Source organism: Balaenoptera acutorostrata, chromosome 11 (assembly GCF_949987535.1).
Source record: "Balaenoptera acutorostrata chromosome 11, mBalAcu1.1, whole genome shotgun sequence".
Classification (NCBI taxonomy): domain Eukaryota; kingdom Metazoa; phylum Chordata; class Mammalia; order Artiodactyla; family Balaenopteridae; genus Balaenoptera; species Balaenoptera acutorostrata.
In genome coordinates, this window is record NC_080074.1 from 44,157,474 (window position 1) to 44,179,641 (window position 22,168).

At 36.3% G+C, this 22,168-nt stretch overlaps 1 pseudogene; it reads left to right on the top strand.

Annotated features, from left to right (window-relative positions):
• Positions 1 to 2,666: 2,666 nt before the first annotated feature.
• On the top strand, positions 2,667 to 3,864 carry LOC103006761 (cyclin-G2-like; annotated as a pseudogene).
• The last annotated feature ends 18,304 nt before the right edge of the window (positions 3,865 to 22,168 follow it).

Sequence of the window (22,168 nt, forward strand, 5' to 3'; positions counted from 1 at the left end):
TACTGTTACATTTTGCTAAAAATTCTAGTTAAGTATTCATGTCAAAATTTTAGCAGAAGTCACCAAAAAGAATAAAAATGTAATCTACACTTTTAAAATCATCATAGATAAAAGAAAACATAAAAATATTTATCAAATGGAAGGTAAGTAGGGAAGGAATCTAAGAAAAACTTTGGATAAACAGAAACCACAAAATAGGATTGTAATAAAATCCTAGTATACTAGTGACCATAATAAATACAATTGGGCTAATTTCACCAGGCAGATTTTAACACATTGAATAAAAAGAATAAAAATTTTAGCCACATACTACTTATAAGGGACACCCAAGTTAAATAATTAATTACCTAAATCAAAACCACACATAAATGGATGAGGAAATATATACCATTCAAAAAATAACCAAAAGAAAGTTGATCTAGCTAAACTAATATCGGACAAAACAATGTAAGGCGAAAAGCATTTATGAGAATAAAGCAAGGGCACTACTTAAGAATAATAAGAAGATAAAAGGGAAGGAGATTAAAAAATATGAGGTACTGATGGAGTACTAGGTAGCTTGGGACAAGATGGGGTCAAGGGTACACAGGATGAACTTTAAGATTCTTGAGAAAGAATAGTGCAGTTGGTTGAGAATGGATGTAACCTAATTGTTGGCAGGCCTCTCTTGTGGTTAAAAAAATTGGGGTAGAGATGAGGAGGCATGCATTTTCACTTGTGTCCAGTGGCTATTCAAAAAAAGCTCACTTTGAAGCTTTCCCAAGTTATTCTGGGAGGCTTGAAAGTGGTATTTCATATGCTCCCAGGACCATTCTCCCAGCTGCATTAACTGAGCTTATGGTCGACTGTTCAAGGATAAATTCCTAGTCTTAGTACTGGATCGGCTACCTCCTCTCAGGACCATGTGGTTCACATTTTTCTTATGGGTTTGCTGAAAGCAAAAATAGGAACTGCATGTACATAATAAGCACAAGGAGGCTGATTACTCAATGAAAGTTTACTACTCTTATTTTGACAAAACTACAAAACATCAACCAAGATTGTTCTTGTCATTGGAGGTTCATGTATTAAAGATCTTTACCTGTATTAAAGAGGCTTACCCATTTTATATTCTACACCCCCCTTTTCTTGACATAGAATATATGGTTGTCAGTGGTCTATACCCCTTCTACAGAGGGCAGCCATGAATGGGAGCTAAGGGGCTGGTGAGCACATATTAAGGTGGCAAATGAATGTTAGGTTAGATTTAACTCTGGGGGGAAACTGAAAGCCTATTCCTTGAAATGACTGCTAGGCATCTACTCATTGAACAGTACAAGCATTAGTTAGGACTTCTCCTCCAAATGCTAGCAGGCATAGTATGGGGCTGAAGTCAGCTACTGGGCAGATTTCAGGCATCAGGATAAATCCAGATTGGCTTTTCTCATTTGCTACATTGTTTCAATCCACATGACAGATGGTAGTGTCCTGGTATAAAATGATATCACTGGATTAGGATGACAGCTATTGGGGAGTTCAAATTCTGATCATACTTTGAAGGTAGAGTCAAAAGGATATTCTAATGTTGCAAATGGTATATGGCATTACCTATTGCCCTCCAAACCACCCATATGTACACTTATGATGTTGTCCAATGTTTTAGAAATATCAAGAGTTAACTACTGAACCCTTCCAGTTAAGTTTGGCAGATTGACCACCCTTGCCCATCAGCTCTCCCTCCAAAAACTTCATTAAAATATCAGTGAAGAATAAAAAAAGTATTAACCACAAGGGTAAATTCAACATAAGGGAAAACCATGGATGAAAGATTTCAAAAAATGTTTAGACACAGACTGATGGAGGAGATTTAATGAACTTACCAGACTAGAAGAAGTAGAAATCCAAATACCTGCAAGAGGTGGTGTACCTCTAAGAATTTATCTAATTTGCCTTGAAGAATGCCTAGAACATGGGCTGAGGTGTGTTTGGCAACATGATTGGTTTAATATCTGTACATCAACTGGTTGAACTTGCCTGCTCCCCTGCACTTCCCTGAGCAGTCAGAGAACGACTCTACCCACCTCCATCGTATGCAGCAACAGGTTTAGTCTGGAGAAACTAAGCCCAGGAGCTCTGGATTCAGATACAACAGACATAGGATAAGACAGGGGTGAGTGTTGGAGCTAAGAATAGTGGAATTATGTAAGCATCTACGTATTGAAATACTGGACTAGCAGGCGGCTTCTCCTGCTTTGCTCCTAGAATCCTAGACAGCCAGGTTGCTGCCCTCCACCAACACACACCAATGCACTTCTTCCAATCAGCTTCTCATTTTTACATATAAAGGGGACGCCGATAATCACTGGACATTTGAGAAAAGACAACTCAAGAGGCAGAGACAAAAACAAACAGAAAACAACTTGGACAAAAACAATCAATGGAACAGAGAACCAAAAAAAGTCATAGTTAATATCATCAAAGATAGAAGAAAAGATTATCTGTTTATGAAACCAAAACAGGATCTTATAGAAAAAGAAAACTCAAAGAACAATTTTTAACTTTGGAAATTAAAAATATGATGAACCAGAACAGGTTTGCTTCAGCTTCTGCTGATGGCATGGCATGGCCCAAGAGCTTCTGGGAGACCAGAGTCTGCAGGAGGAGGTGCTGCCAGTAGGAGGGTGGGCATGGGCAGTGGTGTGAAGCTGGGCTGTGAGGCTGCAGAGGAGGTGGCAGAGGCGGTGGAGGGTTGCATGCTTGTTGGGGGCACTGTTGAGCTGGTAGGTCACTGACCCAGGGAAGAGTCCATCGTGTTCTTCCGTGCTCAGCTCTCTCCAGGCCAGATGCTGCCTCTCCCACCTAGTGAAGGATCTGGGGGCTTAGGTCTTGGCAGTCTGGAATAAGTTCAGCTCTCTGAGCTACTGAAACTCTACTTGGAATAGTAACAGAAATTCCAACCACAAAAAAAGGACTGAGCTTGACGAAGGCTTCCCCTGAGAACAATAACATTGTGTGTTAAAGACAGAGACAGGTCAAGATTTAAGGGATTTAACCAACTTTTTTATTTTCAATCTTGCACATAAACTTTTATCCTGGTTGTCAATATCTTGGACAGATCCTTGGCTTTTATGAAGGTGAAACCTAAAATTTGTCTTGCACTGGAATCTGTTGTTTTTGCTGCCTGCCAGAAGAGTTGAAGAAGAATGCAATGATTCATCTTCTCATGAAGTAATCTGGATTAGTCAATGTAAATGCACTGCTTCTGACAGAAAATGAAGGAAAATAATAACTTTGGAAGAAAAATTAGAACTATGAAATGGAACATACTGCTGTATTAAACTTTTTTTTCTTACACAAGACTATTATACTTCTTCATATTTCAGAAAGGAAAGAAATATTGAGCCTTGATAAACTGGAAGCTCAGCTGAAAGCTTGCAATTTTCTACTGGTCTTTGCAAAAGCAAAGCCATCTGTATTAACTTTGTGTCTTCTCAATTTGGAAGTAGAAACGTAATTTATTAAGTTATTGCAGTTTCTCCAGCTTGTTATAAAGTATTCAAAGATTGATGATACTGAGTCCTTTTACTGGAGGTAAGTAAATAGTTTCTAAATGACTAGCTGGATATTTTCTCTTGAATGTTGCAAGAAGCTGGTTTGGATTGTCTATAGGCACAGAGCCCACACCCTCCAAGACAGCAACTGTGATGTTCCTGAGTTGTCAACAATACCAGAAGATTGTTGTCTTGATGAAAGTGAAAGTGAATCCTTGGAGGATGTGAGTTTTAGAGAATGAAGTCTCAGCAGTTCTCTCGCCATCTCAGTGATCAAAGATGCACTGTCTTTTTCAACTCAAAAGTGGCACACTCCCTGTGTTTTCCATTCTAGAAATCTAATTACATTGTGTCAGAATTTAAAGTATACGTATAGTTTATAAGCAATAAATGGGGAAGTAGGTAGTTTTTGGTCCAGCCCCTATCTAGGTAGGAATACAAAGACTGGAACACCTGTTGTCTATAATTATTCAGATCAGATCTGGTTTATTTTCATATGCTAAGCTATCAAATGGGTTAGGACCTCTCAAATGATTGAAAATGATTTAAATTTTGCACTTTAGTTTTTTCCTTGTATAAAATAATTTTTAGCTACTTTTCCATATGGATAATGTATTTTGTTGGTAAGGATGTAGGGAGGTAAAGAGAGAACCTTTTTTTCCCCCATGATGAAATATAAAGTAGAAGACTTTGATATCTGCTGAGAATAAAAGAGTCGAGTCTGAGTGAAGATGAGGTTTGAGGGGAGTGGTGCAAGTTCTGAATGTGTTTTGAGGGGAAGGTTGGAGGGAAGTAATCAAGGAAAGTAAGAGTACTGAGGTTGATGTTGAGGTCCTAGCCAGGGCTGAAAATCATGAATTTACAGTAGTGCAAAATCCAAGAATTGGGAGATTTTTATCCAGTATTCTCAACTATCAAAATGTAGAAACAAAAAAGGTTAACTGTTACTGCTCCAGGACTTGGGTTTTGCAGTTGCTGCTGTTGCTGAACTTCTGAGGTCCAAGCTCAGTAAGGAAGGAAGTTAGCCTAGGATGGAACTGATAAATCCAAAGAAAATGGGGAATCCAGGGACTGGAGGGTTTGTGGAATTTATTGTGCAGATTTGGTGGGAAGGATAGTAGGAGAGAGGTGAAAAAACAAAAATCTGTTTACAAAGTATAGAATATGAAACTTTGAAATTTCTGAGTGAGCTATTAAAATGTGTTCTTTAGAGGAGCACTGTAATGCAGAGGAGGAAAGGGTAAGGTGAAAGAGGTCTAGAGAATTTGAAACTAGGATGCCATCCTTTGTCTACATGAACCCTAAAATCTCCTAGAATTATGGCAGAAGTATGGCAGAAAAATACTGTGAGCCAGGTCTGAAAGTCTACATTCAATGAAATGAGCTTAACAAGGATGATGTACAATAAATAGTCTTAAATGAGGATGGACTTTTACAGGCAGATGGAAGAGTAAAAGTCAGGAAGAAGAATGAGGGATTCAGGAGAATGTCACCTCCACTATCTCTCCATACATCCACTTTCCTGTGGACATCGGAAAAAGAATAGCTTTCAGCAGAGAGGCTTACGGGAGTACTAAAAGTCACAATTAATCAAGGTCTGTCTTCCTGTAGCATCAATTTCCATGCTTGGTAAAAAAGTTCATACATCTCAGATGAATAGAAACTCAGATCCATTTTGAAGTAGGATGCTAAATTTATGTACATTAATGATAAAACAGCAAATGACAAAGAAAATTTACACTTATGAAATGCTGCTTTGGGCTAGTCCTGTGGTTCCTTCCAAAGACTCTCTTTTCACTGTCACGTATGTGGAAAACTTTAGAATTATCTAGGAGGTAAGGGGAGGGGAAGAGGTCCTGAAAGAGAAGGACACAAGGCAGTTCATTATCCACAGAAAGGACTCTTGCATGGCAACGAATAAGGTGGAGGTTGTGTTGTTTAATAGAGAGAAAGATCAGGAAGAGACATTTGAAAACAGTAATAGTGCAGGTGCCCAGGAAAAGAAAAGAGGAGAAAGTGTAGGATGTTGCAATTTTTCAGTGATTAAGAAAAACAAGAATGAAGATTGTTCACAGGTGATTGTTCTCAGATATTTTCCATTCTAACTTTTGCACAAGTCATTTTTGTGTGGGAAGTACAGTACCCTGCTTGTCTTAGGCACGTGGTAAGGACTATATGTGAGGAGATTTCAGCCAGTGTTAAGAGTGCTGATAAATCCAGGGTTTTTCATGGTGTTAGAAGCCATGAGTCATTAGTTTAAGTTCCTTCATCATAACCCTCCATGTATCTTATAATTAATTGAAATGGTGATGAGATGACTTAACTTTAGCTCAGTAACTCTTTTCTGTCAGGTCAGAGATAACCAGTGAAGACCCCAAGACACGATTTTACTTTTTTAAAAAATTGGTTTTCATAATGCTTGTCTCTTCCACCTCCTTAGGAGAGACAATAAATGCATGTAAACTGCTAACGCCGAGTTTCTCAGCAAATTTAACTTTTAGGTGCCCAAGTATCAGATCTTTTGGCCTTCGGCTCACAGTGTCTTAAATCCCGGTTCTTTTGTTGGATCTATTTGCTTTTATCAAAAATTACAGCAACACTGGTATTTTTTCCTCCTTAAGGGTTATTTTGTCCTCATGAGAGATCGCTAAAAATGCATCAGAGTAAAGACATAACCTCAGAACCCTTGAAGCTCGTTTCCTCTGTTGCCCAAATGATTCTGCTATTTTGAAATTTTGCAGCAGTTTTCAACCAGAAAGCTTTATGAAGAACACTTCCTTCCTCAAATGTTTTTGGATATTGAATTATAGTCCCTGTTTTCTCTGTCAGTGAAGGTGATCACATTATCTTCAGATAAATTAATTTCATGATTTATTAATAATCATATGGCAGTAATTTGACCTGGTATGGCTATGAATGGTGAAATAAACTTTTTATGAGAAACTCTGGAATTTAAAGACGTATATTTTTGATCTAGCCTGAAAGAGCAGCAGTCATTTCCAGAAGGACTGAAGGCAAGCCAGTTGAAAAATATTGTGAGTTTGGAGCCACTGATAAAAGGGAATTTTTCTAAAAAGGCAGGCAGTGGCCTCAGGAAAGGAGACTTGCTAAGGGTACTGGGTACAGACAGGAAATAATAGAATTGCCAAATTGGGTTTTTGAGGATATCAGGATGAGACTTAACCTGGAGTTATTAAGTCCAGGAAGAAAGGACAGAGTAACACCTGGGGCTGTTATCAATGGTCTGCTAGCCCGAGAGGGTAATAACAAAGTAATGCTAACCCTAGCATAAATTGTTTAATTTTTATTTTTAAGAGATACTCTTCTCACCTAGGTACAATAAAGCATCAGCTGACATCTATTAAACAAAATCCGTACTTAGTCATTTAAGCATCAACTGATTTACTGAATTTTTAAAAAGACTTAAAATTGTCCTAGAAAATTTCCCAACTGTATTGAGAGGTAATGGGTATTTGTAGTGGATGGTTAAAGATGATGAGACTTAGGTAATTTGAAAAAGAAACTGTGTGACATAAGGACTAGGATGAAGAAAGGCAATAACTAAAAACAAAGCAGTAGAAGTCATATTATAAATATTAGAAAGATATTTGAATGATAGATTGTTTGGATTTTTTTCGAATGGTCACGGAAAAATACTATACATCCTCAAATAGAAAAGTAGCACTGATTTAGGAATCTTAATCAATGATGTCATGTTGGATGGGCGAGGATTATATAGACAATAGGATGATGGTGGTGGCTATTGCAATTACATAAATACTACGTGAACCTCCCTTGCAGGGCAAGCTTTGTGATTATGGAAAAGTAAAGAAGGAATAGGTGTGAGAAGCTGTGGTTGTAGCTGATTGCATTTAAGCAAGCTGTTTCCACCATTGGTTTAAGATAGATGTGGTCTGTGTGATGGTGATTAGGTCTACCAGAGTCTATCCTGCCTAACTGAGGAGGCTTCTTGGATGAAAACTTGACCTAAGAGAAGAGGGAGTCAATGACTCAATCTGTAGATATTCAAACCAAAACCAGGCATTTTTCATCCTTGAGGAATAGTGATGCTGAGTACACATCATTTTTGCCAGTTACATTTGTCTCCTCTATGGATCTATATTTTAAAGTAAAAACTAAGTTTTTAAAAAAAGTCTCTAAGATGGGAACAAGCAACTCTACTGTGTTATCCTTTAGTAGAACATAACACAAAAAGTGGAAAGAAGCATTTTCCTCCAATTCAAAAATTTGATGCTTCTGGGATTTGAGTGCCACTATTGCAGCATCAGCAGAAATGGTGGGCAAGGCTGGGAACAGGGATCGTGATCCTCCAAGGCTACATCACTAACCAGAAGACATGCTTGTATTTAATGAACAAGGCTAAGGAAGAAAAGAGGGATAACAGTACAGGTGAAACGTTAAAAAATATGACTTGGTTTAAGTACATGCGAGGTACCTGGTGGAACTCCCAGAAGTGCTTGGAAGGAAAAGAATTTTGCATAGGATTTGTCCTAAATTATGAAATAAGGGGGAAAAAAGCAAAACAACAACAACAACAAAAAAAAAAGGGTGGGGGAGGTGATATTTCAATTGATTTGGATTAGATAATGTGATAGAATAATGGCTCCACAAAGATGTCCAAATCCTAATCCTCAGAAACTGTGAATGTTACATGGTGAGAGGGAAATTAAGGTTGAAATTGGAATTAAGATTGCTAATCAGCTAATGCAGGAAATTATTCTGGATTATGCAGGTGGGTTTAGTGTAATCCAGAGGGTCATCGAGGAAGAAGGAGACAGAAAAAATAGAACCAGAGAAATGGCAGCATAAAAAAGATTCAACTAGTCATTGCAGGCTTTGAAGACGGAAGGGGACCATGAGCCAAGGAAGGTGGGTAGCCTCTAGAAGATGGAAAAGGCAAAAAAAATGAATTCTTCCCTAGAACTCTCAGTAAGGAATGCAGTCCCACTGACACCTTGATTTTAGCCCATTTCAGACTTCTCTCCTCTAAAACTATAAGATAATAAATTGATGTTGTTTTAAGCCACTAAGTTTGTAGTAATATGTTACAACAGCAATAGGAGATCAATACAGATGTGAATTTATGGGAGTTGATGTGACTGATCAGGGAAGGAAAAGAGAAAAACAAATATATGAATCTTTTTTTTTTTTTTTAATTTAAGTGGTCAATTGGGATAACAATGCATCCAGAGAAGCCAACCGTAATTGGCAATGGGAGATGTTTTGGGGTAGAAGATAATGAGATTCAACTGATTTATGTTGAGTTTGAGGTAGTAGAATGCTATGAAAGCGTAAGTATCCAGATGAAAAAATAGATTTGGATTTGGAAATTGACAATATAGAGAAGTATAAGAATAGAAGATTAGTCTAAAGAGTATTTTAGGCAAAAATATGGTTTAATTTTAGAGATTTTCAGATTTAGAGGTAGATCAAAATTATAAAAAATAAAATAATAGAGCAATCAGAAGTGGAAGGGGAATCAATACAGGACAGGGATGAGTTTTAAGAGAGTTTGTGGAATGTAATTGGAGTCTGGTAAACATCTGTTGAATGAATAAAAGAGAAATATCTTAGAAACTAGATAAAGGCTAAGACTGGGGTGGTTAAACGTGGCCTTGATAGTCAAGAGCGGTGAAATTGCTCCTATAAAATAATATAGACTTAGAAATTGACTAGTTTATTACACATTCCAAAAAAACACAGATTAGAGTTTATGTCCTGAAAAGTATCATCTAATAGCAGTATATGTGAGTGCTTGTTTCACTATGCCCTTGCCCATGTGGAATGTTATAATTTGAGAAGGAGGATCTCAAGTGCATCCAACTAAATTGAGGTATATTTCTCGGTATGTTATCAGTCAGTATATGACAAATTTTTATTTTGTATTTTTATACCCTTCATCTCCCAGCATGATCCCATCCCCTTATGCTTTCTTTCCTTTTGTGCTTAATATTTGTCCTGCCAATTCATACTTCCATAAATGTCTTTACATGTGTCAAGGTAAAATATATAGTATTGCTTCATATAATGCATATATACTTATATATGTATATATAAATTATATAAGTTTCATATAAATATTAGATTCATATATTACTACATGTGTTGCATTACGTTTCTTACTTTTTTCATTCAGCCCATATGGAACTGGATTAAAAAATAAATATATTGGAATTATCTTCTTTTAGTACTCACCTAGGTTATCTAGTCTTCTATTGATTGATACCTAGATTGCTTCCAATTTTTTTCTACTGTTGTACTTCAATGAGCATTTTTATTCATGCCTATTTGTGTACCTGAGCAAGAGTTTCTCTAGAGCTTGTTTTTGATTCTAGATGTACATACCCTTATTTAACTAACAGATTTTATTTCCAAAATGAATGCTACTGATTACATCCAAAAATAGGGCATCAGGGTTTTTGCTTCCCTGAATCTGCAACAATACTTGATATTATTTGAATTTTTGCCAATATGATGAACATGCAGTGTAGCCATTGTTATTTTTACTTGCACTTCTGTGATTACTACTGAAGCTGGTTTCCTTTTTGTATATTTAATGGTGTTTGTGTCTATAAATTGCCTATTCATATCCTTTCTCAATTTTCTGTGGTTTCCTTATTTCTTTTATAGCCTTTTTTAAAAAATTGAAGTATAGTTGACTTACAATATTGTGTTAGTGTCAGAAGTACAGCAAAGTGATCCAGATATATAATTTTTTTCCATATTATTTTACATTATAAGTTATTACTGGTTTCCTTTTTTCTTGATAATTTTTAAGACTTCCTTGATATTCCAGATCTTAATCCTTTTGTCACTTTTGGATGTTGCAAATACCCTCTTACTGCTAACTTTATCTGAGGGGGCCTTGTCTGAGGAAATCTTTATTTTTGATGTAATATTATACGTGATTTTTCTTTACCTCATTAATGCCTTTTGGTCTTATTTAAAAGTCATTCTCCATAGAAATATGTTAATATAAATGTTTCAGACATTACATGAAATTTCTAAAAATCTTATATTTGTATTTGTATGGAAATATGTATGGAAATATGTTAATATAAATGTTTCAGACATTACATGAAATTTCTAAAAATCTTATATGTTCTGGTATAATGTTATAAGTAATAATCCTAGTTATTACTTTAAAATGTATATCTCAGAAATAACTAATTTTCTTGTCAACTGCATTATTATGAACTTTCATCAAATCTTTAACCGTGGTCATTTTTAAGTCTTTTCTCATTTACAGACAGTTCTGGGTATACTCTGATGCTTTTGCAAATATGTTCCTATTAAAGGGTTTCATCTTCAAGAAATTCATGGAAAAGACTCTGACAAGTACAGGTTTCTGGTAACTGACTGTACTGCTGAACTGAATGAATAAGCATTTTCAGAACTCTAATGAAAAACTGATGAACTCAAAAAAGTGCTAACAAAAGATCAAGATGAAAAAAAAAATTTAATTACATGGGACTGAGTGAACTGATGAGGATGAGTATAATTTTTGTGACTTTCTGTCTGAATTAAAAAAAAAAATCCCACAGGGACTCAGAGGCAAAGAATATACAAATCAATTTTCACTGCAAAGTAAAGGAGCTGTTACAGTGGAGGATTACTGGACTGAATGTCAATATTATGACATAGTATGAGTGTGTTTCAGGTTTGGTAATTGCATTCATTGTTACTTTTGTTGTGGTCATCCATGTACAATGCTTCGTGTCAGTCTATTTATCTCTTGTAAAAATAAAATACACTGTGTGTGTGTGAAAAAAAAAAAAAAAGAAAAAAAAAAGTCATTCTCCATAGAGAGAGAAAAGATGTTAGAGTACACTTTCCACTAATTCTGCTTTTCTTTTAGCAATGTATCTTCGATCCATGGAGCTTATTTCTGTGAAGAGTCGTAATTCCTTTGTGTTTTACATAGTATAGTGAACCAATTATTTCAACATCCTTCACAAAATAATCCATACTTTATCCTCTGTATAGTACTTTAGTCTTTTACCTTTTTACATCCAATGTTGCTCTTTGGGAACCTCAGGCCAATGATTCAAATTTAACATTACCATTTTATCCTACAAATGTTGAGAATTTCTCTGTGTTTAATGTTTTAAAATATTTCTGTACTATTTATAAATATGTATTATTTTATGTTTTCTGGTCTGCTTTGTACTCTATGAGGCTTCTCACCTGAGGGCATGTATTTTTCTTTAGTTATGAAGATTTCATGACTATTATATCTGTAGTTCTTTCCTCTCCATTATCTTTTCCTTTTTAAATTTTTGACTGCGTTGGGTTTTCTTTGCTGCTTGTGGGCTTTCTCTAGTTGTGGCGAGCGGAGGCTACTCTTCATTGCGGTGAGCGGGATTCTCATTGCAGTGGCTTCTCTTGTTTGGGGCATGGGCTCTAGGTGCACAGGCTTCAGTAGTTGTGGCACGTGGACTCAGTAGTTGTGGCACACAGGCTTAGTTGCTCCGTGGCATGTGGGATCTTCCCAGACCAGGGCTCAAACCTGGGTCCCCTGCATTGGCAGGCAGATTCTTAACCACTGCACCACCAGGGGAGTCCCTCCTCTCCATTTTCTTATTTATTTTTTTCTTTCTGGGATTTCTATTAGATGGAAATTGATACTTTGACCTTTAGTGTTTGTATCTTGTAACTTCCATTTTTATAGGGTAGGGCTGAGGGTTTGTACAAGTACATAAAAGTCTATCTCATTCATTTAAAAAGCCATGTAGGGGGAGGACCTTCAAGATGGTGGAGGAGTAAGATGTGGAGATCACCTTCCTCCCCACAAATACATTTAAAAATACATCTACATGTGGAACAACTCCTACAGAACACCTACTGAATGCTGGCAGAGGACCTCAGACTTCAAAAAAGGCAAGAAACTCCCCATGTACCTGGATAGGGCAAAAGAAAAAAGAAATAACAAAGACAAAAGAATAGAGACAGGACCTGCACCTCTGGGAGGGAGCTGTGAAGGAGGAAAAGTTTCCATGCACTAGGAAGCCCCTTCACTGGTGGAAGCAGGGGGTGGTGGGGGGAAGCTTTGGAGCCACAGAGGAGAGCGCAGCAACAGGGGTGCAGAGGGCAAAGCAGAGAGATTCCCGCACAGAGGATCGGTGCCAACCAGCACTCACCAGCCCGAGAGGCTTGTCTGCTCACCCGCCGGGACGGGCGGGGGCTGGGAGCTGAGGCTCGGGCTTCGGAGGTCGGATCCCAGGGAGAGGACTGGGGTTGGCTGCGTGAACACAGCCTGAAGGGGGCTAGTGCTCCACAGCTAGCTGGGAGGGAGTCCGGGAAAAAGTCTGGAACTGCCTAAGAGTCAAGAGACCATTGTTTTGGGGTGCGCGGGGAGAGGGGATTCAGAGCACCGCCTAAACAAGCTTCAGAGATGGGCGTGAGACACGGCTATCAGCACGGACAACAGACATGGTCATGAAATGCTAAGGCTGCTGCTGCTGCCACCAAGGAGCCTGTGTGCGAGCACAGGTCACTATCCACACCTCCCCTCCCAGGAGCCTGTGCAGCCCGCCAGTGCCAGGGTCCTGTGATCCAGGGACAACTTCCCTGGGAGAACTCACAGCGCACCGTGACGCCAGCCTCTGCCGCCGCAGGCTCGCCCCGCATCCGTACCATCCCTCTCCCCGGCCTGAGTGAGCCAGAGCCCCCTAATCAGCTGCTCCTTTAACCCCGTCCTGTCTGGGTGAAGAACAGATGCCCTCAGGTGACCTACATGCAGAGGTGGGGCCAAATCAAAAGCTGAACCCAAGGAGCTGTGTGAACAAAGAAGAGAAAGGGAAATTTCTCCCAGCAGCCTCAAGAGCAGCGGATTAAATCTCCACAATCAACTTGATGTGCCCTGCATCTGTGGAATACCTGAATAGACAACGAATCATCCCAAAATTGAGGCAGTGGACCTAGGGAGCAAATGTAGACTTGGGGTTTGCTGTCTGTGACTGACTAGTTTCTGCTTTTATGTGTATCTTAGTATAGTTTTTAGCGCTTGTTATTTTTGGTGGATTTGTTTATTGTTGTGGTTGCCCTCTTTTTTTTTATTACTTAAAAATTGTTTTTATTTTAATAACCTTATTTATTTTATTTTATTTATGTATTTTCTTTCATTTATTTCTCCCTTTTCTTCTCAGCCATGTGGCTGACAGTGTCTTGGTGCTCCGGCCAGGTGTCAGGCCTGAGCCTCTGAGATGGGAGAGATGAGTTCAGAACATAGGAACACCAGAGACCTTCCAGCCCTATGTAATATCGATCGGCGAGAGCACTCCCACTGATCTCCATCTCAACACTATGACCCAGCTCCACTCAACGACTAGCAAGCTCTAGTGCTGGACACCCCATGCCAAACAACTAGCAAGACAAGAACACAACACCAGCCATTAACAGAGAGGCTGCCTAAAATCATAATAAGGTCACAGACACCCCAAAGACACCACTGGACATGGTCCTGTTCACCAGAAAGACAAGATTCAGCCTCATCCACCAGAACACAGGCACCAGTCCCCTCCACCAGGAAGCCTACACAAGCCACTGAACCAACCTTACCCCCTGGGGGTAGACACCAAAAACAACAGGAACTACGAACCTGCAGCCTGCGAAAAGGAGACCCCAAACACAGTAAGTTAAGCAAAATGAGAAGACAGAGAAATATGCAGCAGATGAAGGAGCAAAGTAAAAACCCATCAGACCAAAGAAATGAAGGGTAAATAGGCAGTCTACCTGAAAAAGAATTCAGAGTAATGATAGTAAAAATGATCCAAAATCTTGGAAGCAGAATTGAGAAAATACAAGAAACATTTAACAAGGACTTAGAAGAACTAAAGAGCAAACAAACAATGATGAACAACACAATAAATGAAATTAAAAATTTTCTAGGAGGAATCAATAGCAGAATAACGTAGGCAGAAGAACAAATAAGTGACGTGGAAGATAAAATAATGTAAATAACTACCACAGAGCAGAATAAAGAAAAAAGAATGAAAAGAATTGAGGAAAGTCTTAGAGACCTCTGGAACAACATTAAAAGTACTAACATTCGAATCATAAGGGTCCCAGAAGAAGAACAGAAAAACAAAGGGACTGAGAAAATATTTGAAGAGATTATAGTTGAAAACTTCCCTAATATGGAAAAGGAAATAGTCAATCAAGTCCAGGAAGCACAGAGAATCCCATACAGGATTAATCCAAGGAGAAACATGCCAAGACACATATTAATCAAACTATCAAAGTTTAAATATAAAGAAAAAATATTAAAAGCAGAAAGGGAAAATCAACAAATAATATAAAAGGGAATCCCCATAAAGTTAACAGCTGATCTTTCAGCAGAAACTCTGCAAGCCAGAAGGGAGTGGCAGGACATATTTAAAGTGATGAAAGGGAAAAACCTACAACCAAGACTCCTCTACCCAGCAAGGATCTCATTCAGATTCAACAGAGAAATTAAAATCTTTACAGACAAGCAAAAGTTAAGAGAATTTAGCACCATTAAACCAGCTTTACAACAAATGCTAAAGGAACTTCTCTAGGCAGGAAACACAAGAGAAGGAAAAGACCTACAATAACAAACCCAAAACAATTAAGAAAATGGTAATAGGAATATACATATCGGTAATTACCTTAAATGTAAATGGATAAAATGCTACAACCAAAAGACATAGACTGGCTGAATGGATACAAAAACAAGACCCGTATATATGCTGTCTACAAGAGACCCACTTCAGACCTAGGGATACATACAGACTGAAAGTGAGGGGATGGAAAAAGATATTCCATGCAAATGGAAATCAAAAGAAAGCTGGAGTAGCAATTCTCATATCAGACAGAATAGACTTTAAAACAAAGACTATTACAAGAGACAAAGAAGGACACTACATAATGATCAAGGGATCAATCCAAGAAGAAGATATAGCAATTGTAAATATTTATGCACCCAACATAGGAGCACCTCAATACATAAGGCAAATGCTAACAGCCATAAAAGGGGAAATCAACATTAAAACAATCCTAGTAGGGGACTTTAACATCCCACTTTCACCAATGGACAGATAATCCAAAATGAAAATAAATAAGGAAACACAAGTTTAAATGACACATTAAAAAAGATGGACTTGATTGATATTTATAGGACATTCATTCCAAAAACAAGAGAATACACTTTCTTCTCAAGTGCTCAAGGAACATTCTCCAGGGTAGATCATATCCTGGGTCACAAATCAAGCCTTGGTAAATTTAGAGAAAATTGAAATGATATCAAATATCTTTTCCGACCAGAATGCTATGAGACTGCATATCAATTACAGGAAAAAGCTGTAAAAAGTACAAACATATGGAGGCTAAACAATACACTACTAAATAACCAAGAGATCACTGAAGAAATCAAAGAGGAAATAATAAATACCTAGAAACAAATGACAATGAAAACACGATGACCTGAAACCTATTGGATGCAGAAAAAGCAGTTCTAAGAGGGAAGTTTATAGCTATACAAGCTTACTTCAGGAAAAAACAAACATTTTAAATAAACAACATAAGCTTACACCTAAAGTAATTAGAGAAAGAAGAACAAAAGAACCCCAAAGTTAGCAGAAGGAAAGAAATCATAAAAATAAGATCAGAAATAAATGAAAAATAAATGAAGGAAACAATAGCAAAGATCAATAAAACTAAAATCTGATTCTTTGAGAAGATAAACAAAATTGATAAACCATTAGCCAGACTCATCAACACAAAAATGGAGAAGACTCCAATCAATAGAATTAGAAATGAAAAAAGAGAAGCAACAACTGACACTGCAGAAATACAAAGGATCAAGGGAGATTACTAAAGCAACTATATGTCAAAAAAATGGACAACCTGGAAGAAATGGATAAATTCTTAGAAAAGCACAACCTTATGAGACCAAACCAGGAAGAAATAGAAAATATAAACAGCCAAATCACAAGCACTGAAATTGAGACTGATGAAAAACCTTCCAACAAACAAAGCCCAGGACAAGATGGCTTCACAGGCAAATTCTATCAAACATCTAGAGAAGAGCTAACACCTATCCTTCTCAAACTCTTCCAAAATATAGTAGAAGGAGGAACACTCCCAAACTCATTCTACAAGGCCACCATCACCCTGATATCAAAACCAGACAAAGATGTCACAAAAAAAGAAAACTACAGGCCAATGTCACTGATGAATATAGATGCAAAAATCCTCAGCGAAATACTAGCAAACAGAATCCAACAACACATTAAAAGGATCATACACCATGATCAAGTGGGGTTTATCCCAGGAATGCAAGGATTCTTCAATATATACAAATCAATCAATGGATACAACATATTAACAAATTGAAGGAGAAAAACCACATGACCATCTCAATAGATGCAGAAAAAGCTTTTGACAAAATTCAACACTCATTTATGATAAAAACCGTCCAGAAAGGAGGCACAGAGGGAACTTAAATCAACCTAATAAAGGTCATATATGACAAACCCACAGCCAACATCATTCTCTGGTGAAAAACTGAAACCGTTTCTTCTAAGATCAGGAACAAGGCAAGGTTGCCCACCCTCACCACTATTATTCAACATAGTTTTGGAAATTTTAGCCACAGCAGTCAGAGAAGAAAAAGATACAAAAGGAATCCAAATCAGAAAAGAAGAAGTAAAATTGTCACTGTTTGCAGATGACATGATACTATATATAGAGAATCCTAAAGAAGCTACCAGAAAACTACTAGAGCTAATCAATGAATTTGGTAAAGTAGCAGGATACAAAATTAATGCACAGAAATCTCTTGCATTCCTATACACTAATGATGAAAAATCTGAAAGTGAAATTAAGAAAACACTCCCATTTACCACTGCAACAAAAAGAATAAAATACCTAGGAATAAACGTACCTAAGGAGACAAAAGACCTGTATGCAGAAAACTATAAAACACTGATGAAAGAAATTAAAGGTGATACAAACAGATGGGGAGATATACCATGTTCTTGGATTGGAAGAATCAACATTGTGAAAATGACTCTACTACCCAAAGCAATCTACACATTCAATGCAATCCTGATCAAACTACCAGTGGCATTTTTCACACAACTAGAACAAAAAATTTCACAATTTGTATGGAAACACAAAAGACCCCAAATAGCCAACGCAATCTTGAGAAAGAAAAACGGAGCTGGAAGAGTCAGGCTCCCTAACTTCAGACTATACTACAAAGGTATAGTAATCAAGACAGTATGGTACTGGCACAAAAACAGAAATATAGATCAATGGAACAGGATAGAGAGCCCAGAGATAAACCCACGCACATATGTTCACCTTATCTTTGATAAAGGGGGTAATAATATACAATGGAGAAAAGACAGCCTCTTCAATAAGTGGTGCTAGGAAAACTGGACAGCTACATGTAAAAGAATGAAATTAGAACACTCCCTATCACCATATACAAAAATAAACTCAAAATGGATTAAAGACCTAAATGTAAGGCCAGACACTATAAAACTCTTAGAGGAAAACATAGGTCGAATGCTCTATGACCTAAATCATAGCAAGATCCTTTTTGACCTACCTCCTAGAGAAATGGAAATAAAAACAAAAATAAACAAATGGGACCTAATGAAACTTAAAAGCTTTTGCATAGTAAAGGAAACCATAAACAAGATGAAAAGACTACCTTCAGAATGGAAGAAAATATTTGCAAACAAAGCAACTGACAAAAGTTTAATCTCCAGAATATACAAGAAGTTCATGGAGCTCAATAAGAAAAAGAAAACAAACAACTCAATCCAAAAATGGGCAGACGACCTAAATAGACATTTCTCCCAAGACGTACAGATGGCCAAGAGGCACATGAAAAGCTCCTCAACATCACTAATTATTAGATAAATGCAAATCAAAACTACAATGAGGTAACACTTCACACCAGTCAGAATGGCCATCATCAAAAAATCTACAAACAATAAATGCTAAAGAGGGTGTGGAGAAAAAGGAACCCTCTTGCACTGTTGGTGGGAATGCAAATTGACCCAGCCACTATGGAGAACATTATGGACGTTTCTTAGAAAACTAAAAATAGAACTACCGTATGACCCAGCAATCCCACTACTGGGCAAATACCCTGAGAAAACCATAATTCAAAAAGAGTCACATTCACAATGTTCATTGCAGCACTATTTACAATACATGGAAGCAACCTAAGTGCCCATCGACAGATGAATGGATAAAGAAGATGTGGCACATATACACAATGGAATATTACTCAGCCATAAAAGAAACGAAATTGAGTTATTTGTAGTGAGGTGGATGGACCGAGAGTCTGTCATAACGGGTGAAGTAAGTCAGAACGAGATAAACAAATATCATATGCTAACACATATATATGGAATCTAAAAAATAAATAAATAAAAGGTTCTGAAGAGCCTAGGGGCAGGACAGAAATAAAGTCACAGACATAGAGAATGGACTTGAGGACACGGGGAGGGGAAGGGTAAGCTGGGACGAAGTCAGAGAGTGGCATGGACATATATACATTACCAAATTTAAAATAGCTATTGGGAAGCAGCCACATAGCACAGGGAAATCAGCTCCTTGCCTTGTGACCACCTAAAGGGGTGGGATAGGGAGGGTAGGAGGGAGACGGAAGAGGGAGGGTATATGGGGTTATATGTATACGTATAGCTGATTCACTTTGTTATACGGCAGAAACTAACACAACATTGTAAAGCAATTATATTCCAATAAAGATGTTAAAAAAATAAAAAATAAAAACTCATGTAATACATTACAATATTATTAAAAATAATTTATTGATGGACACTTAGGTTTCCAATTTTCACTATCACAAGAAAGAAATCATTCTACTATATACATTTTGATGCTCATCTGTGAATATTTCTCTTGAATTGTTTCTGAGACGTAGAACTGCTGAGACAATGGATATGTAAACTTTTATTTTGATAAACTGTCAAGTTGTTTTCCAGAATGGTTTCTTCAATTTATACTCTCACTAAAAGTGTACAAAAGTACTATTTCTTGTATACTTGCCAAGCCTTGATATTGTCACTGTAATTCTTGTCAAATTTATGAGAAACAATTCCTTTTAATTTGCATTTTTCTTATAACTAGTCAGGGTGAACATCTTTTTATATATATTTATGTAGACATTTGTTACTATCCTTTGTGACTTGCCTCCTTATATCCTGCCTATTATTTTTATTTTATTTTATTTTTTAAAATTGACTTTAGGAACTCTGTATATATTCTGGACAGCAATCTTTGTCAGTAATATAAGGTGCAAAGTTTTTCCCAGCACTTTGTTGAAATGTTAACTTTATTTATGATTTATTTTGTTTTAGGGAGGCTTTAGTTTTTATGAAATAAAATCTGTCGGTCTTTTCCTTTGTCTTTTGTGTTTTACTTAGAAAATATCCCTACCAATATTAACTTGTATTTTCTTCAGTGACTTCTGTAGTGTTAATTAACCTGGAATTTACCCAGGCACACAGTTCTATTCTATTTTTTTTAAATATGTAAATCCAGTTGTTCAAATTCTAGTAATAGAATAGTCCACATTTTCATTTTTACTTGAAATACTGTCTTTACCACAAACTAAATTAAAATATAAACATAAATCTGTTTATGGATCCTCTTTGTAATGTATTTTAACTTCTGTCTTTCATGTCCTTCTTCATTAATTAGAAAAAGTTATAGCTATATTTGTCATAGAATTCCTACCTTATTCCTTTAATGAACTTTAGAATTAGTTTTTGGTTAATTTCTTTTATCATTGGTTGAGGTGATATTTAAACATAGGTTTATTTATTTGTTCCTCTATATCTCATGATACATCTCTTCCTTTTCCAGATCTTTTAGGTCTTCAGTAAATTTTCATAGTTTTATTCCTCACTCTTTGGGGTTTTTTAGCTTTTCATTATCATCCTTGATTATTTGTATTTTTAAAATTTCTGATTCTTCTTCAGAAACATTTGATAATTAAAAGAAAATCCTTTTAAAAATTTATTAGATTAAAATGTGTACAGTGTATTTCTTATAATTTATAATCTCCTCAGGGTGTTATTTATTTTATTTATGCTTGTTTTTCTTTTTTTTTTTGATAAGGTTTATCACTACATTTTTAATTTTACTATTATTGCCTCAAAGAATCAGCTCCTGATAACAGTCAATTCTGTTTTTGTCTTTATTTTAATTAATTTATTTATAATTTTTGTGTTGATCTTTTAATATTCTTTGTTAAGGATTATTTTATAGTGATTTTAGAACAAGAGATAAATATGTTTTTAACTTATTTTTATTCTATATTTTTAAATAATGAAAGCTCTGAAATTCATACTTCTGTTATAGCTTTGCCTCCTATATGTTTTATTGTTAGATCTTAAGGATGTATTCTTCTTTTTAAATTAAAAATGTATAATTTAGTGTTTTAATATTATTTAATTTAAGCATGGGCTATTTAAATTAAATTAGCATTAGTTTATTCATTCACTGACTACTTGAGGGTCTACCATATGAAAAGTATTGAAATATGAAATTATGTGACATTTATAATGAACACTTTTGGAAGGCAAAAAAATATATCTCACTGTGATTTAAAATTTCATTTCTCCAATTACGAAGGGCGTTTACCATTCTTTATGCATTTTATTGTCATTTTAACTTACTATTTGGGAAAATACATGTTTTTATTGTTTTTCCTTAATCTTTTATTAGAGAGGCATCTTTTCCCTATTGATTCCCCAAATTTCCTGATAGTTAAGATTCTGACACTTTGTAGTCTGCAATTTTTTTCATTTTGTTTTGTTTTTACTTTTTGAACTATTTCTTTTAAGTGCAGATAATTTCTATAACATTATAAACTGAGCTATACTTTACCTACAGTGAAATGCACAGATTTTAAGAGTACTATTAGATGAACTGGCAAGTATATAAATCTATGTGACCAACATTCTAATCATTGTAGAGTTCAATTACATCACCAGAGAAAGTCCGTTTCTACTCCCTTCCAGTTGATCACCCCTCCCCTGCTTCCCGCTGACCACCATTGCTCTGATTCCTATATTCATAAGTTAGATTTCTGTGTTCTAGAAATGCATGTAAATAGAATTTTACTATACCTACTCTGACTATATCTACCCTGAATGGTGTCCGACTCTGTTCATTCAACATATGTCTGTGAAATTCTTCTATGTTTTTGAGTGTATCAGCAGTTTGTTTCCTTTTATTACCAAATAGTATTTTGTTGAATAAATATACCAAAATTTGACTATCCATTTGGATTGTTTTCCAGTTTTTGGTTACTATGAATAATTGGCTTCATCTATGGCCATACCATCCTGAATGTACCCGATCTCGTCTGAATAATTGGCTCTAATAATTTTTTGTTAGAGATTTTTAGGGGACATATTGGAATTGAATTAATGCAAAGAGAATTTCAAAAAATCACTAGAATCAACTCAGAAATTGCACAGATGATGGAATTAGCAGACAAAGACATCACAACAGCTATTTTAATTACAATCCATATGGACAAGAAGGTATAGAAAAACATGATCATGAAAAAGAGACAGCTGAAAAACACAAAGAATTAAATT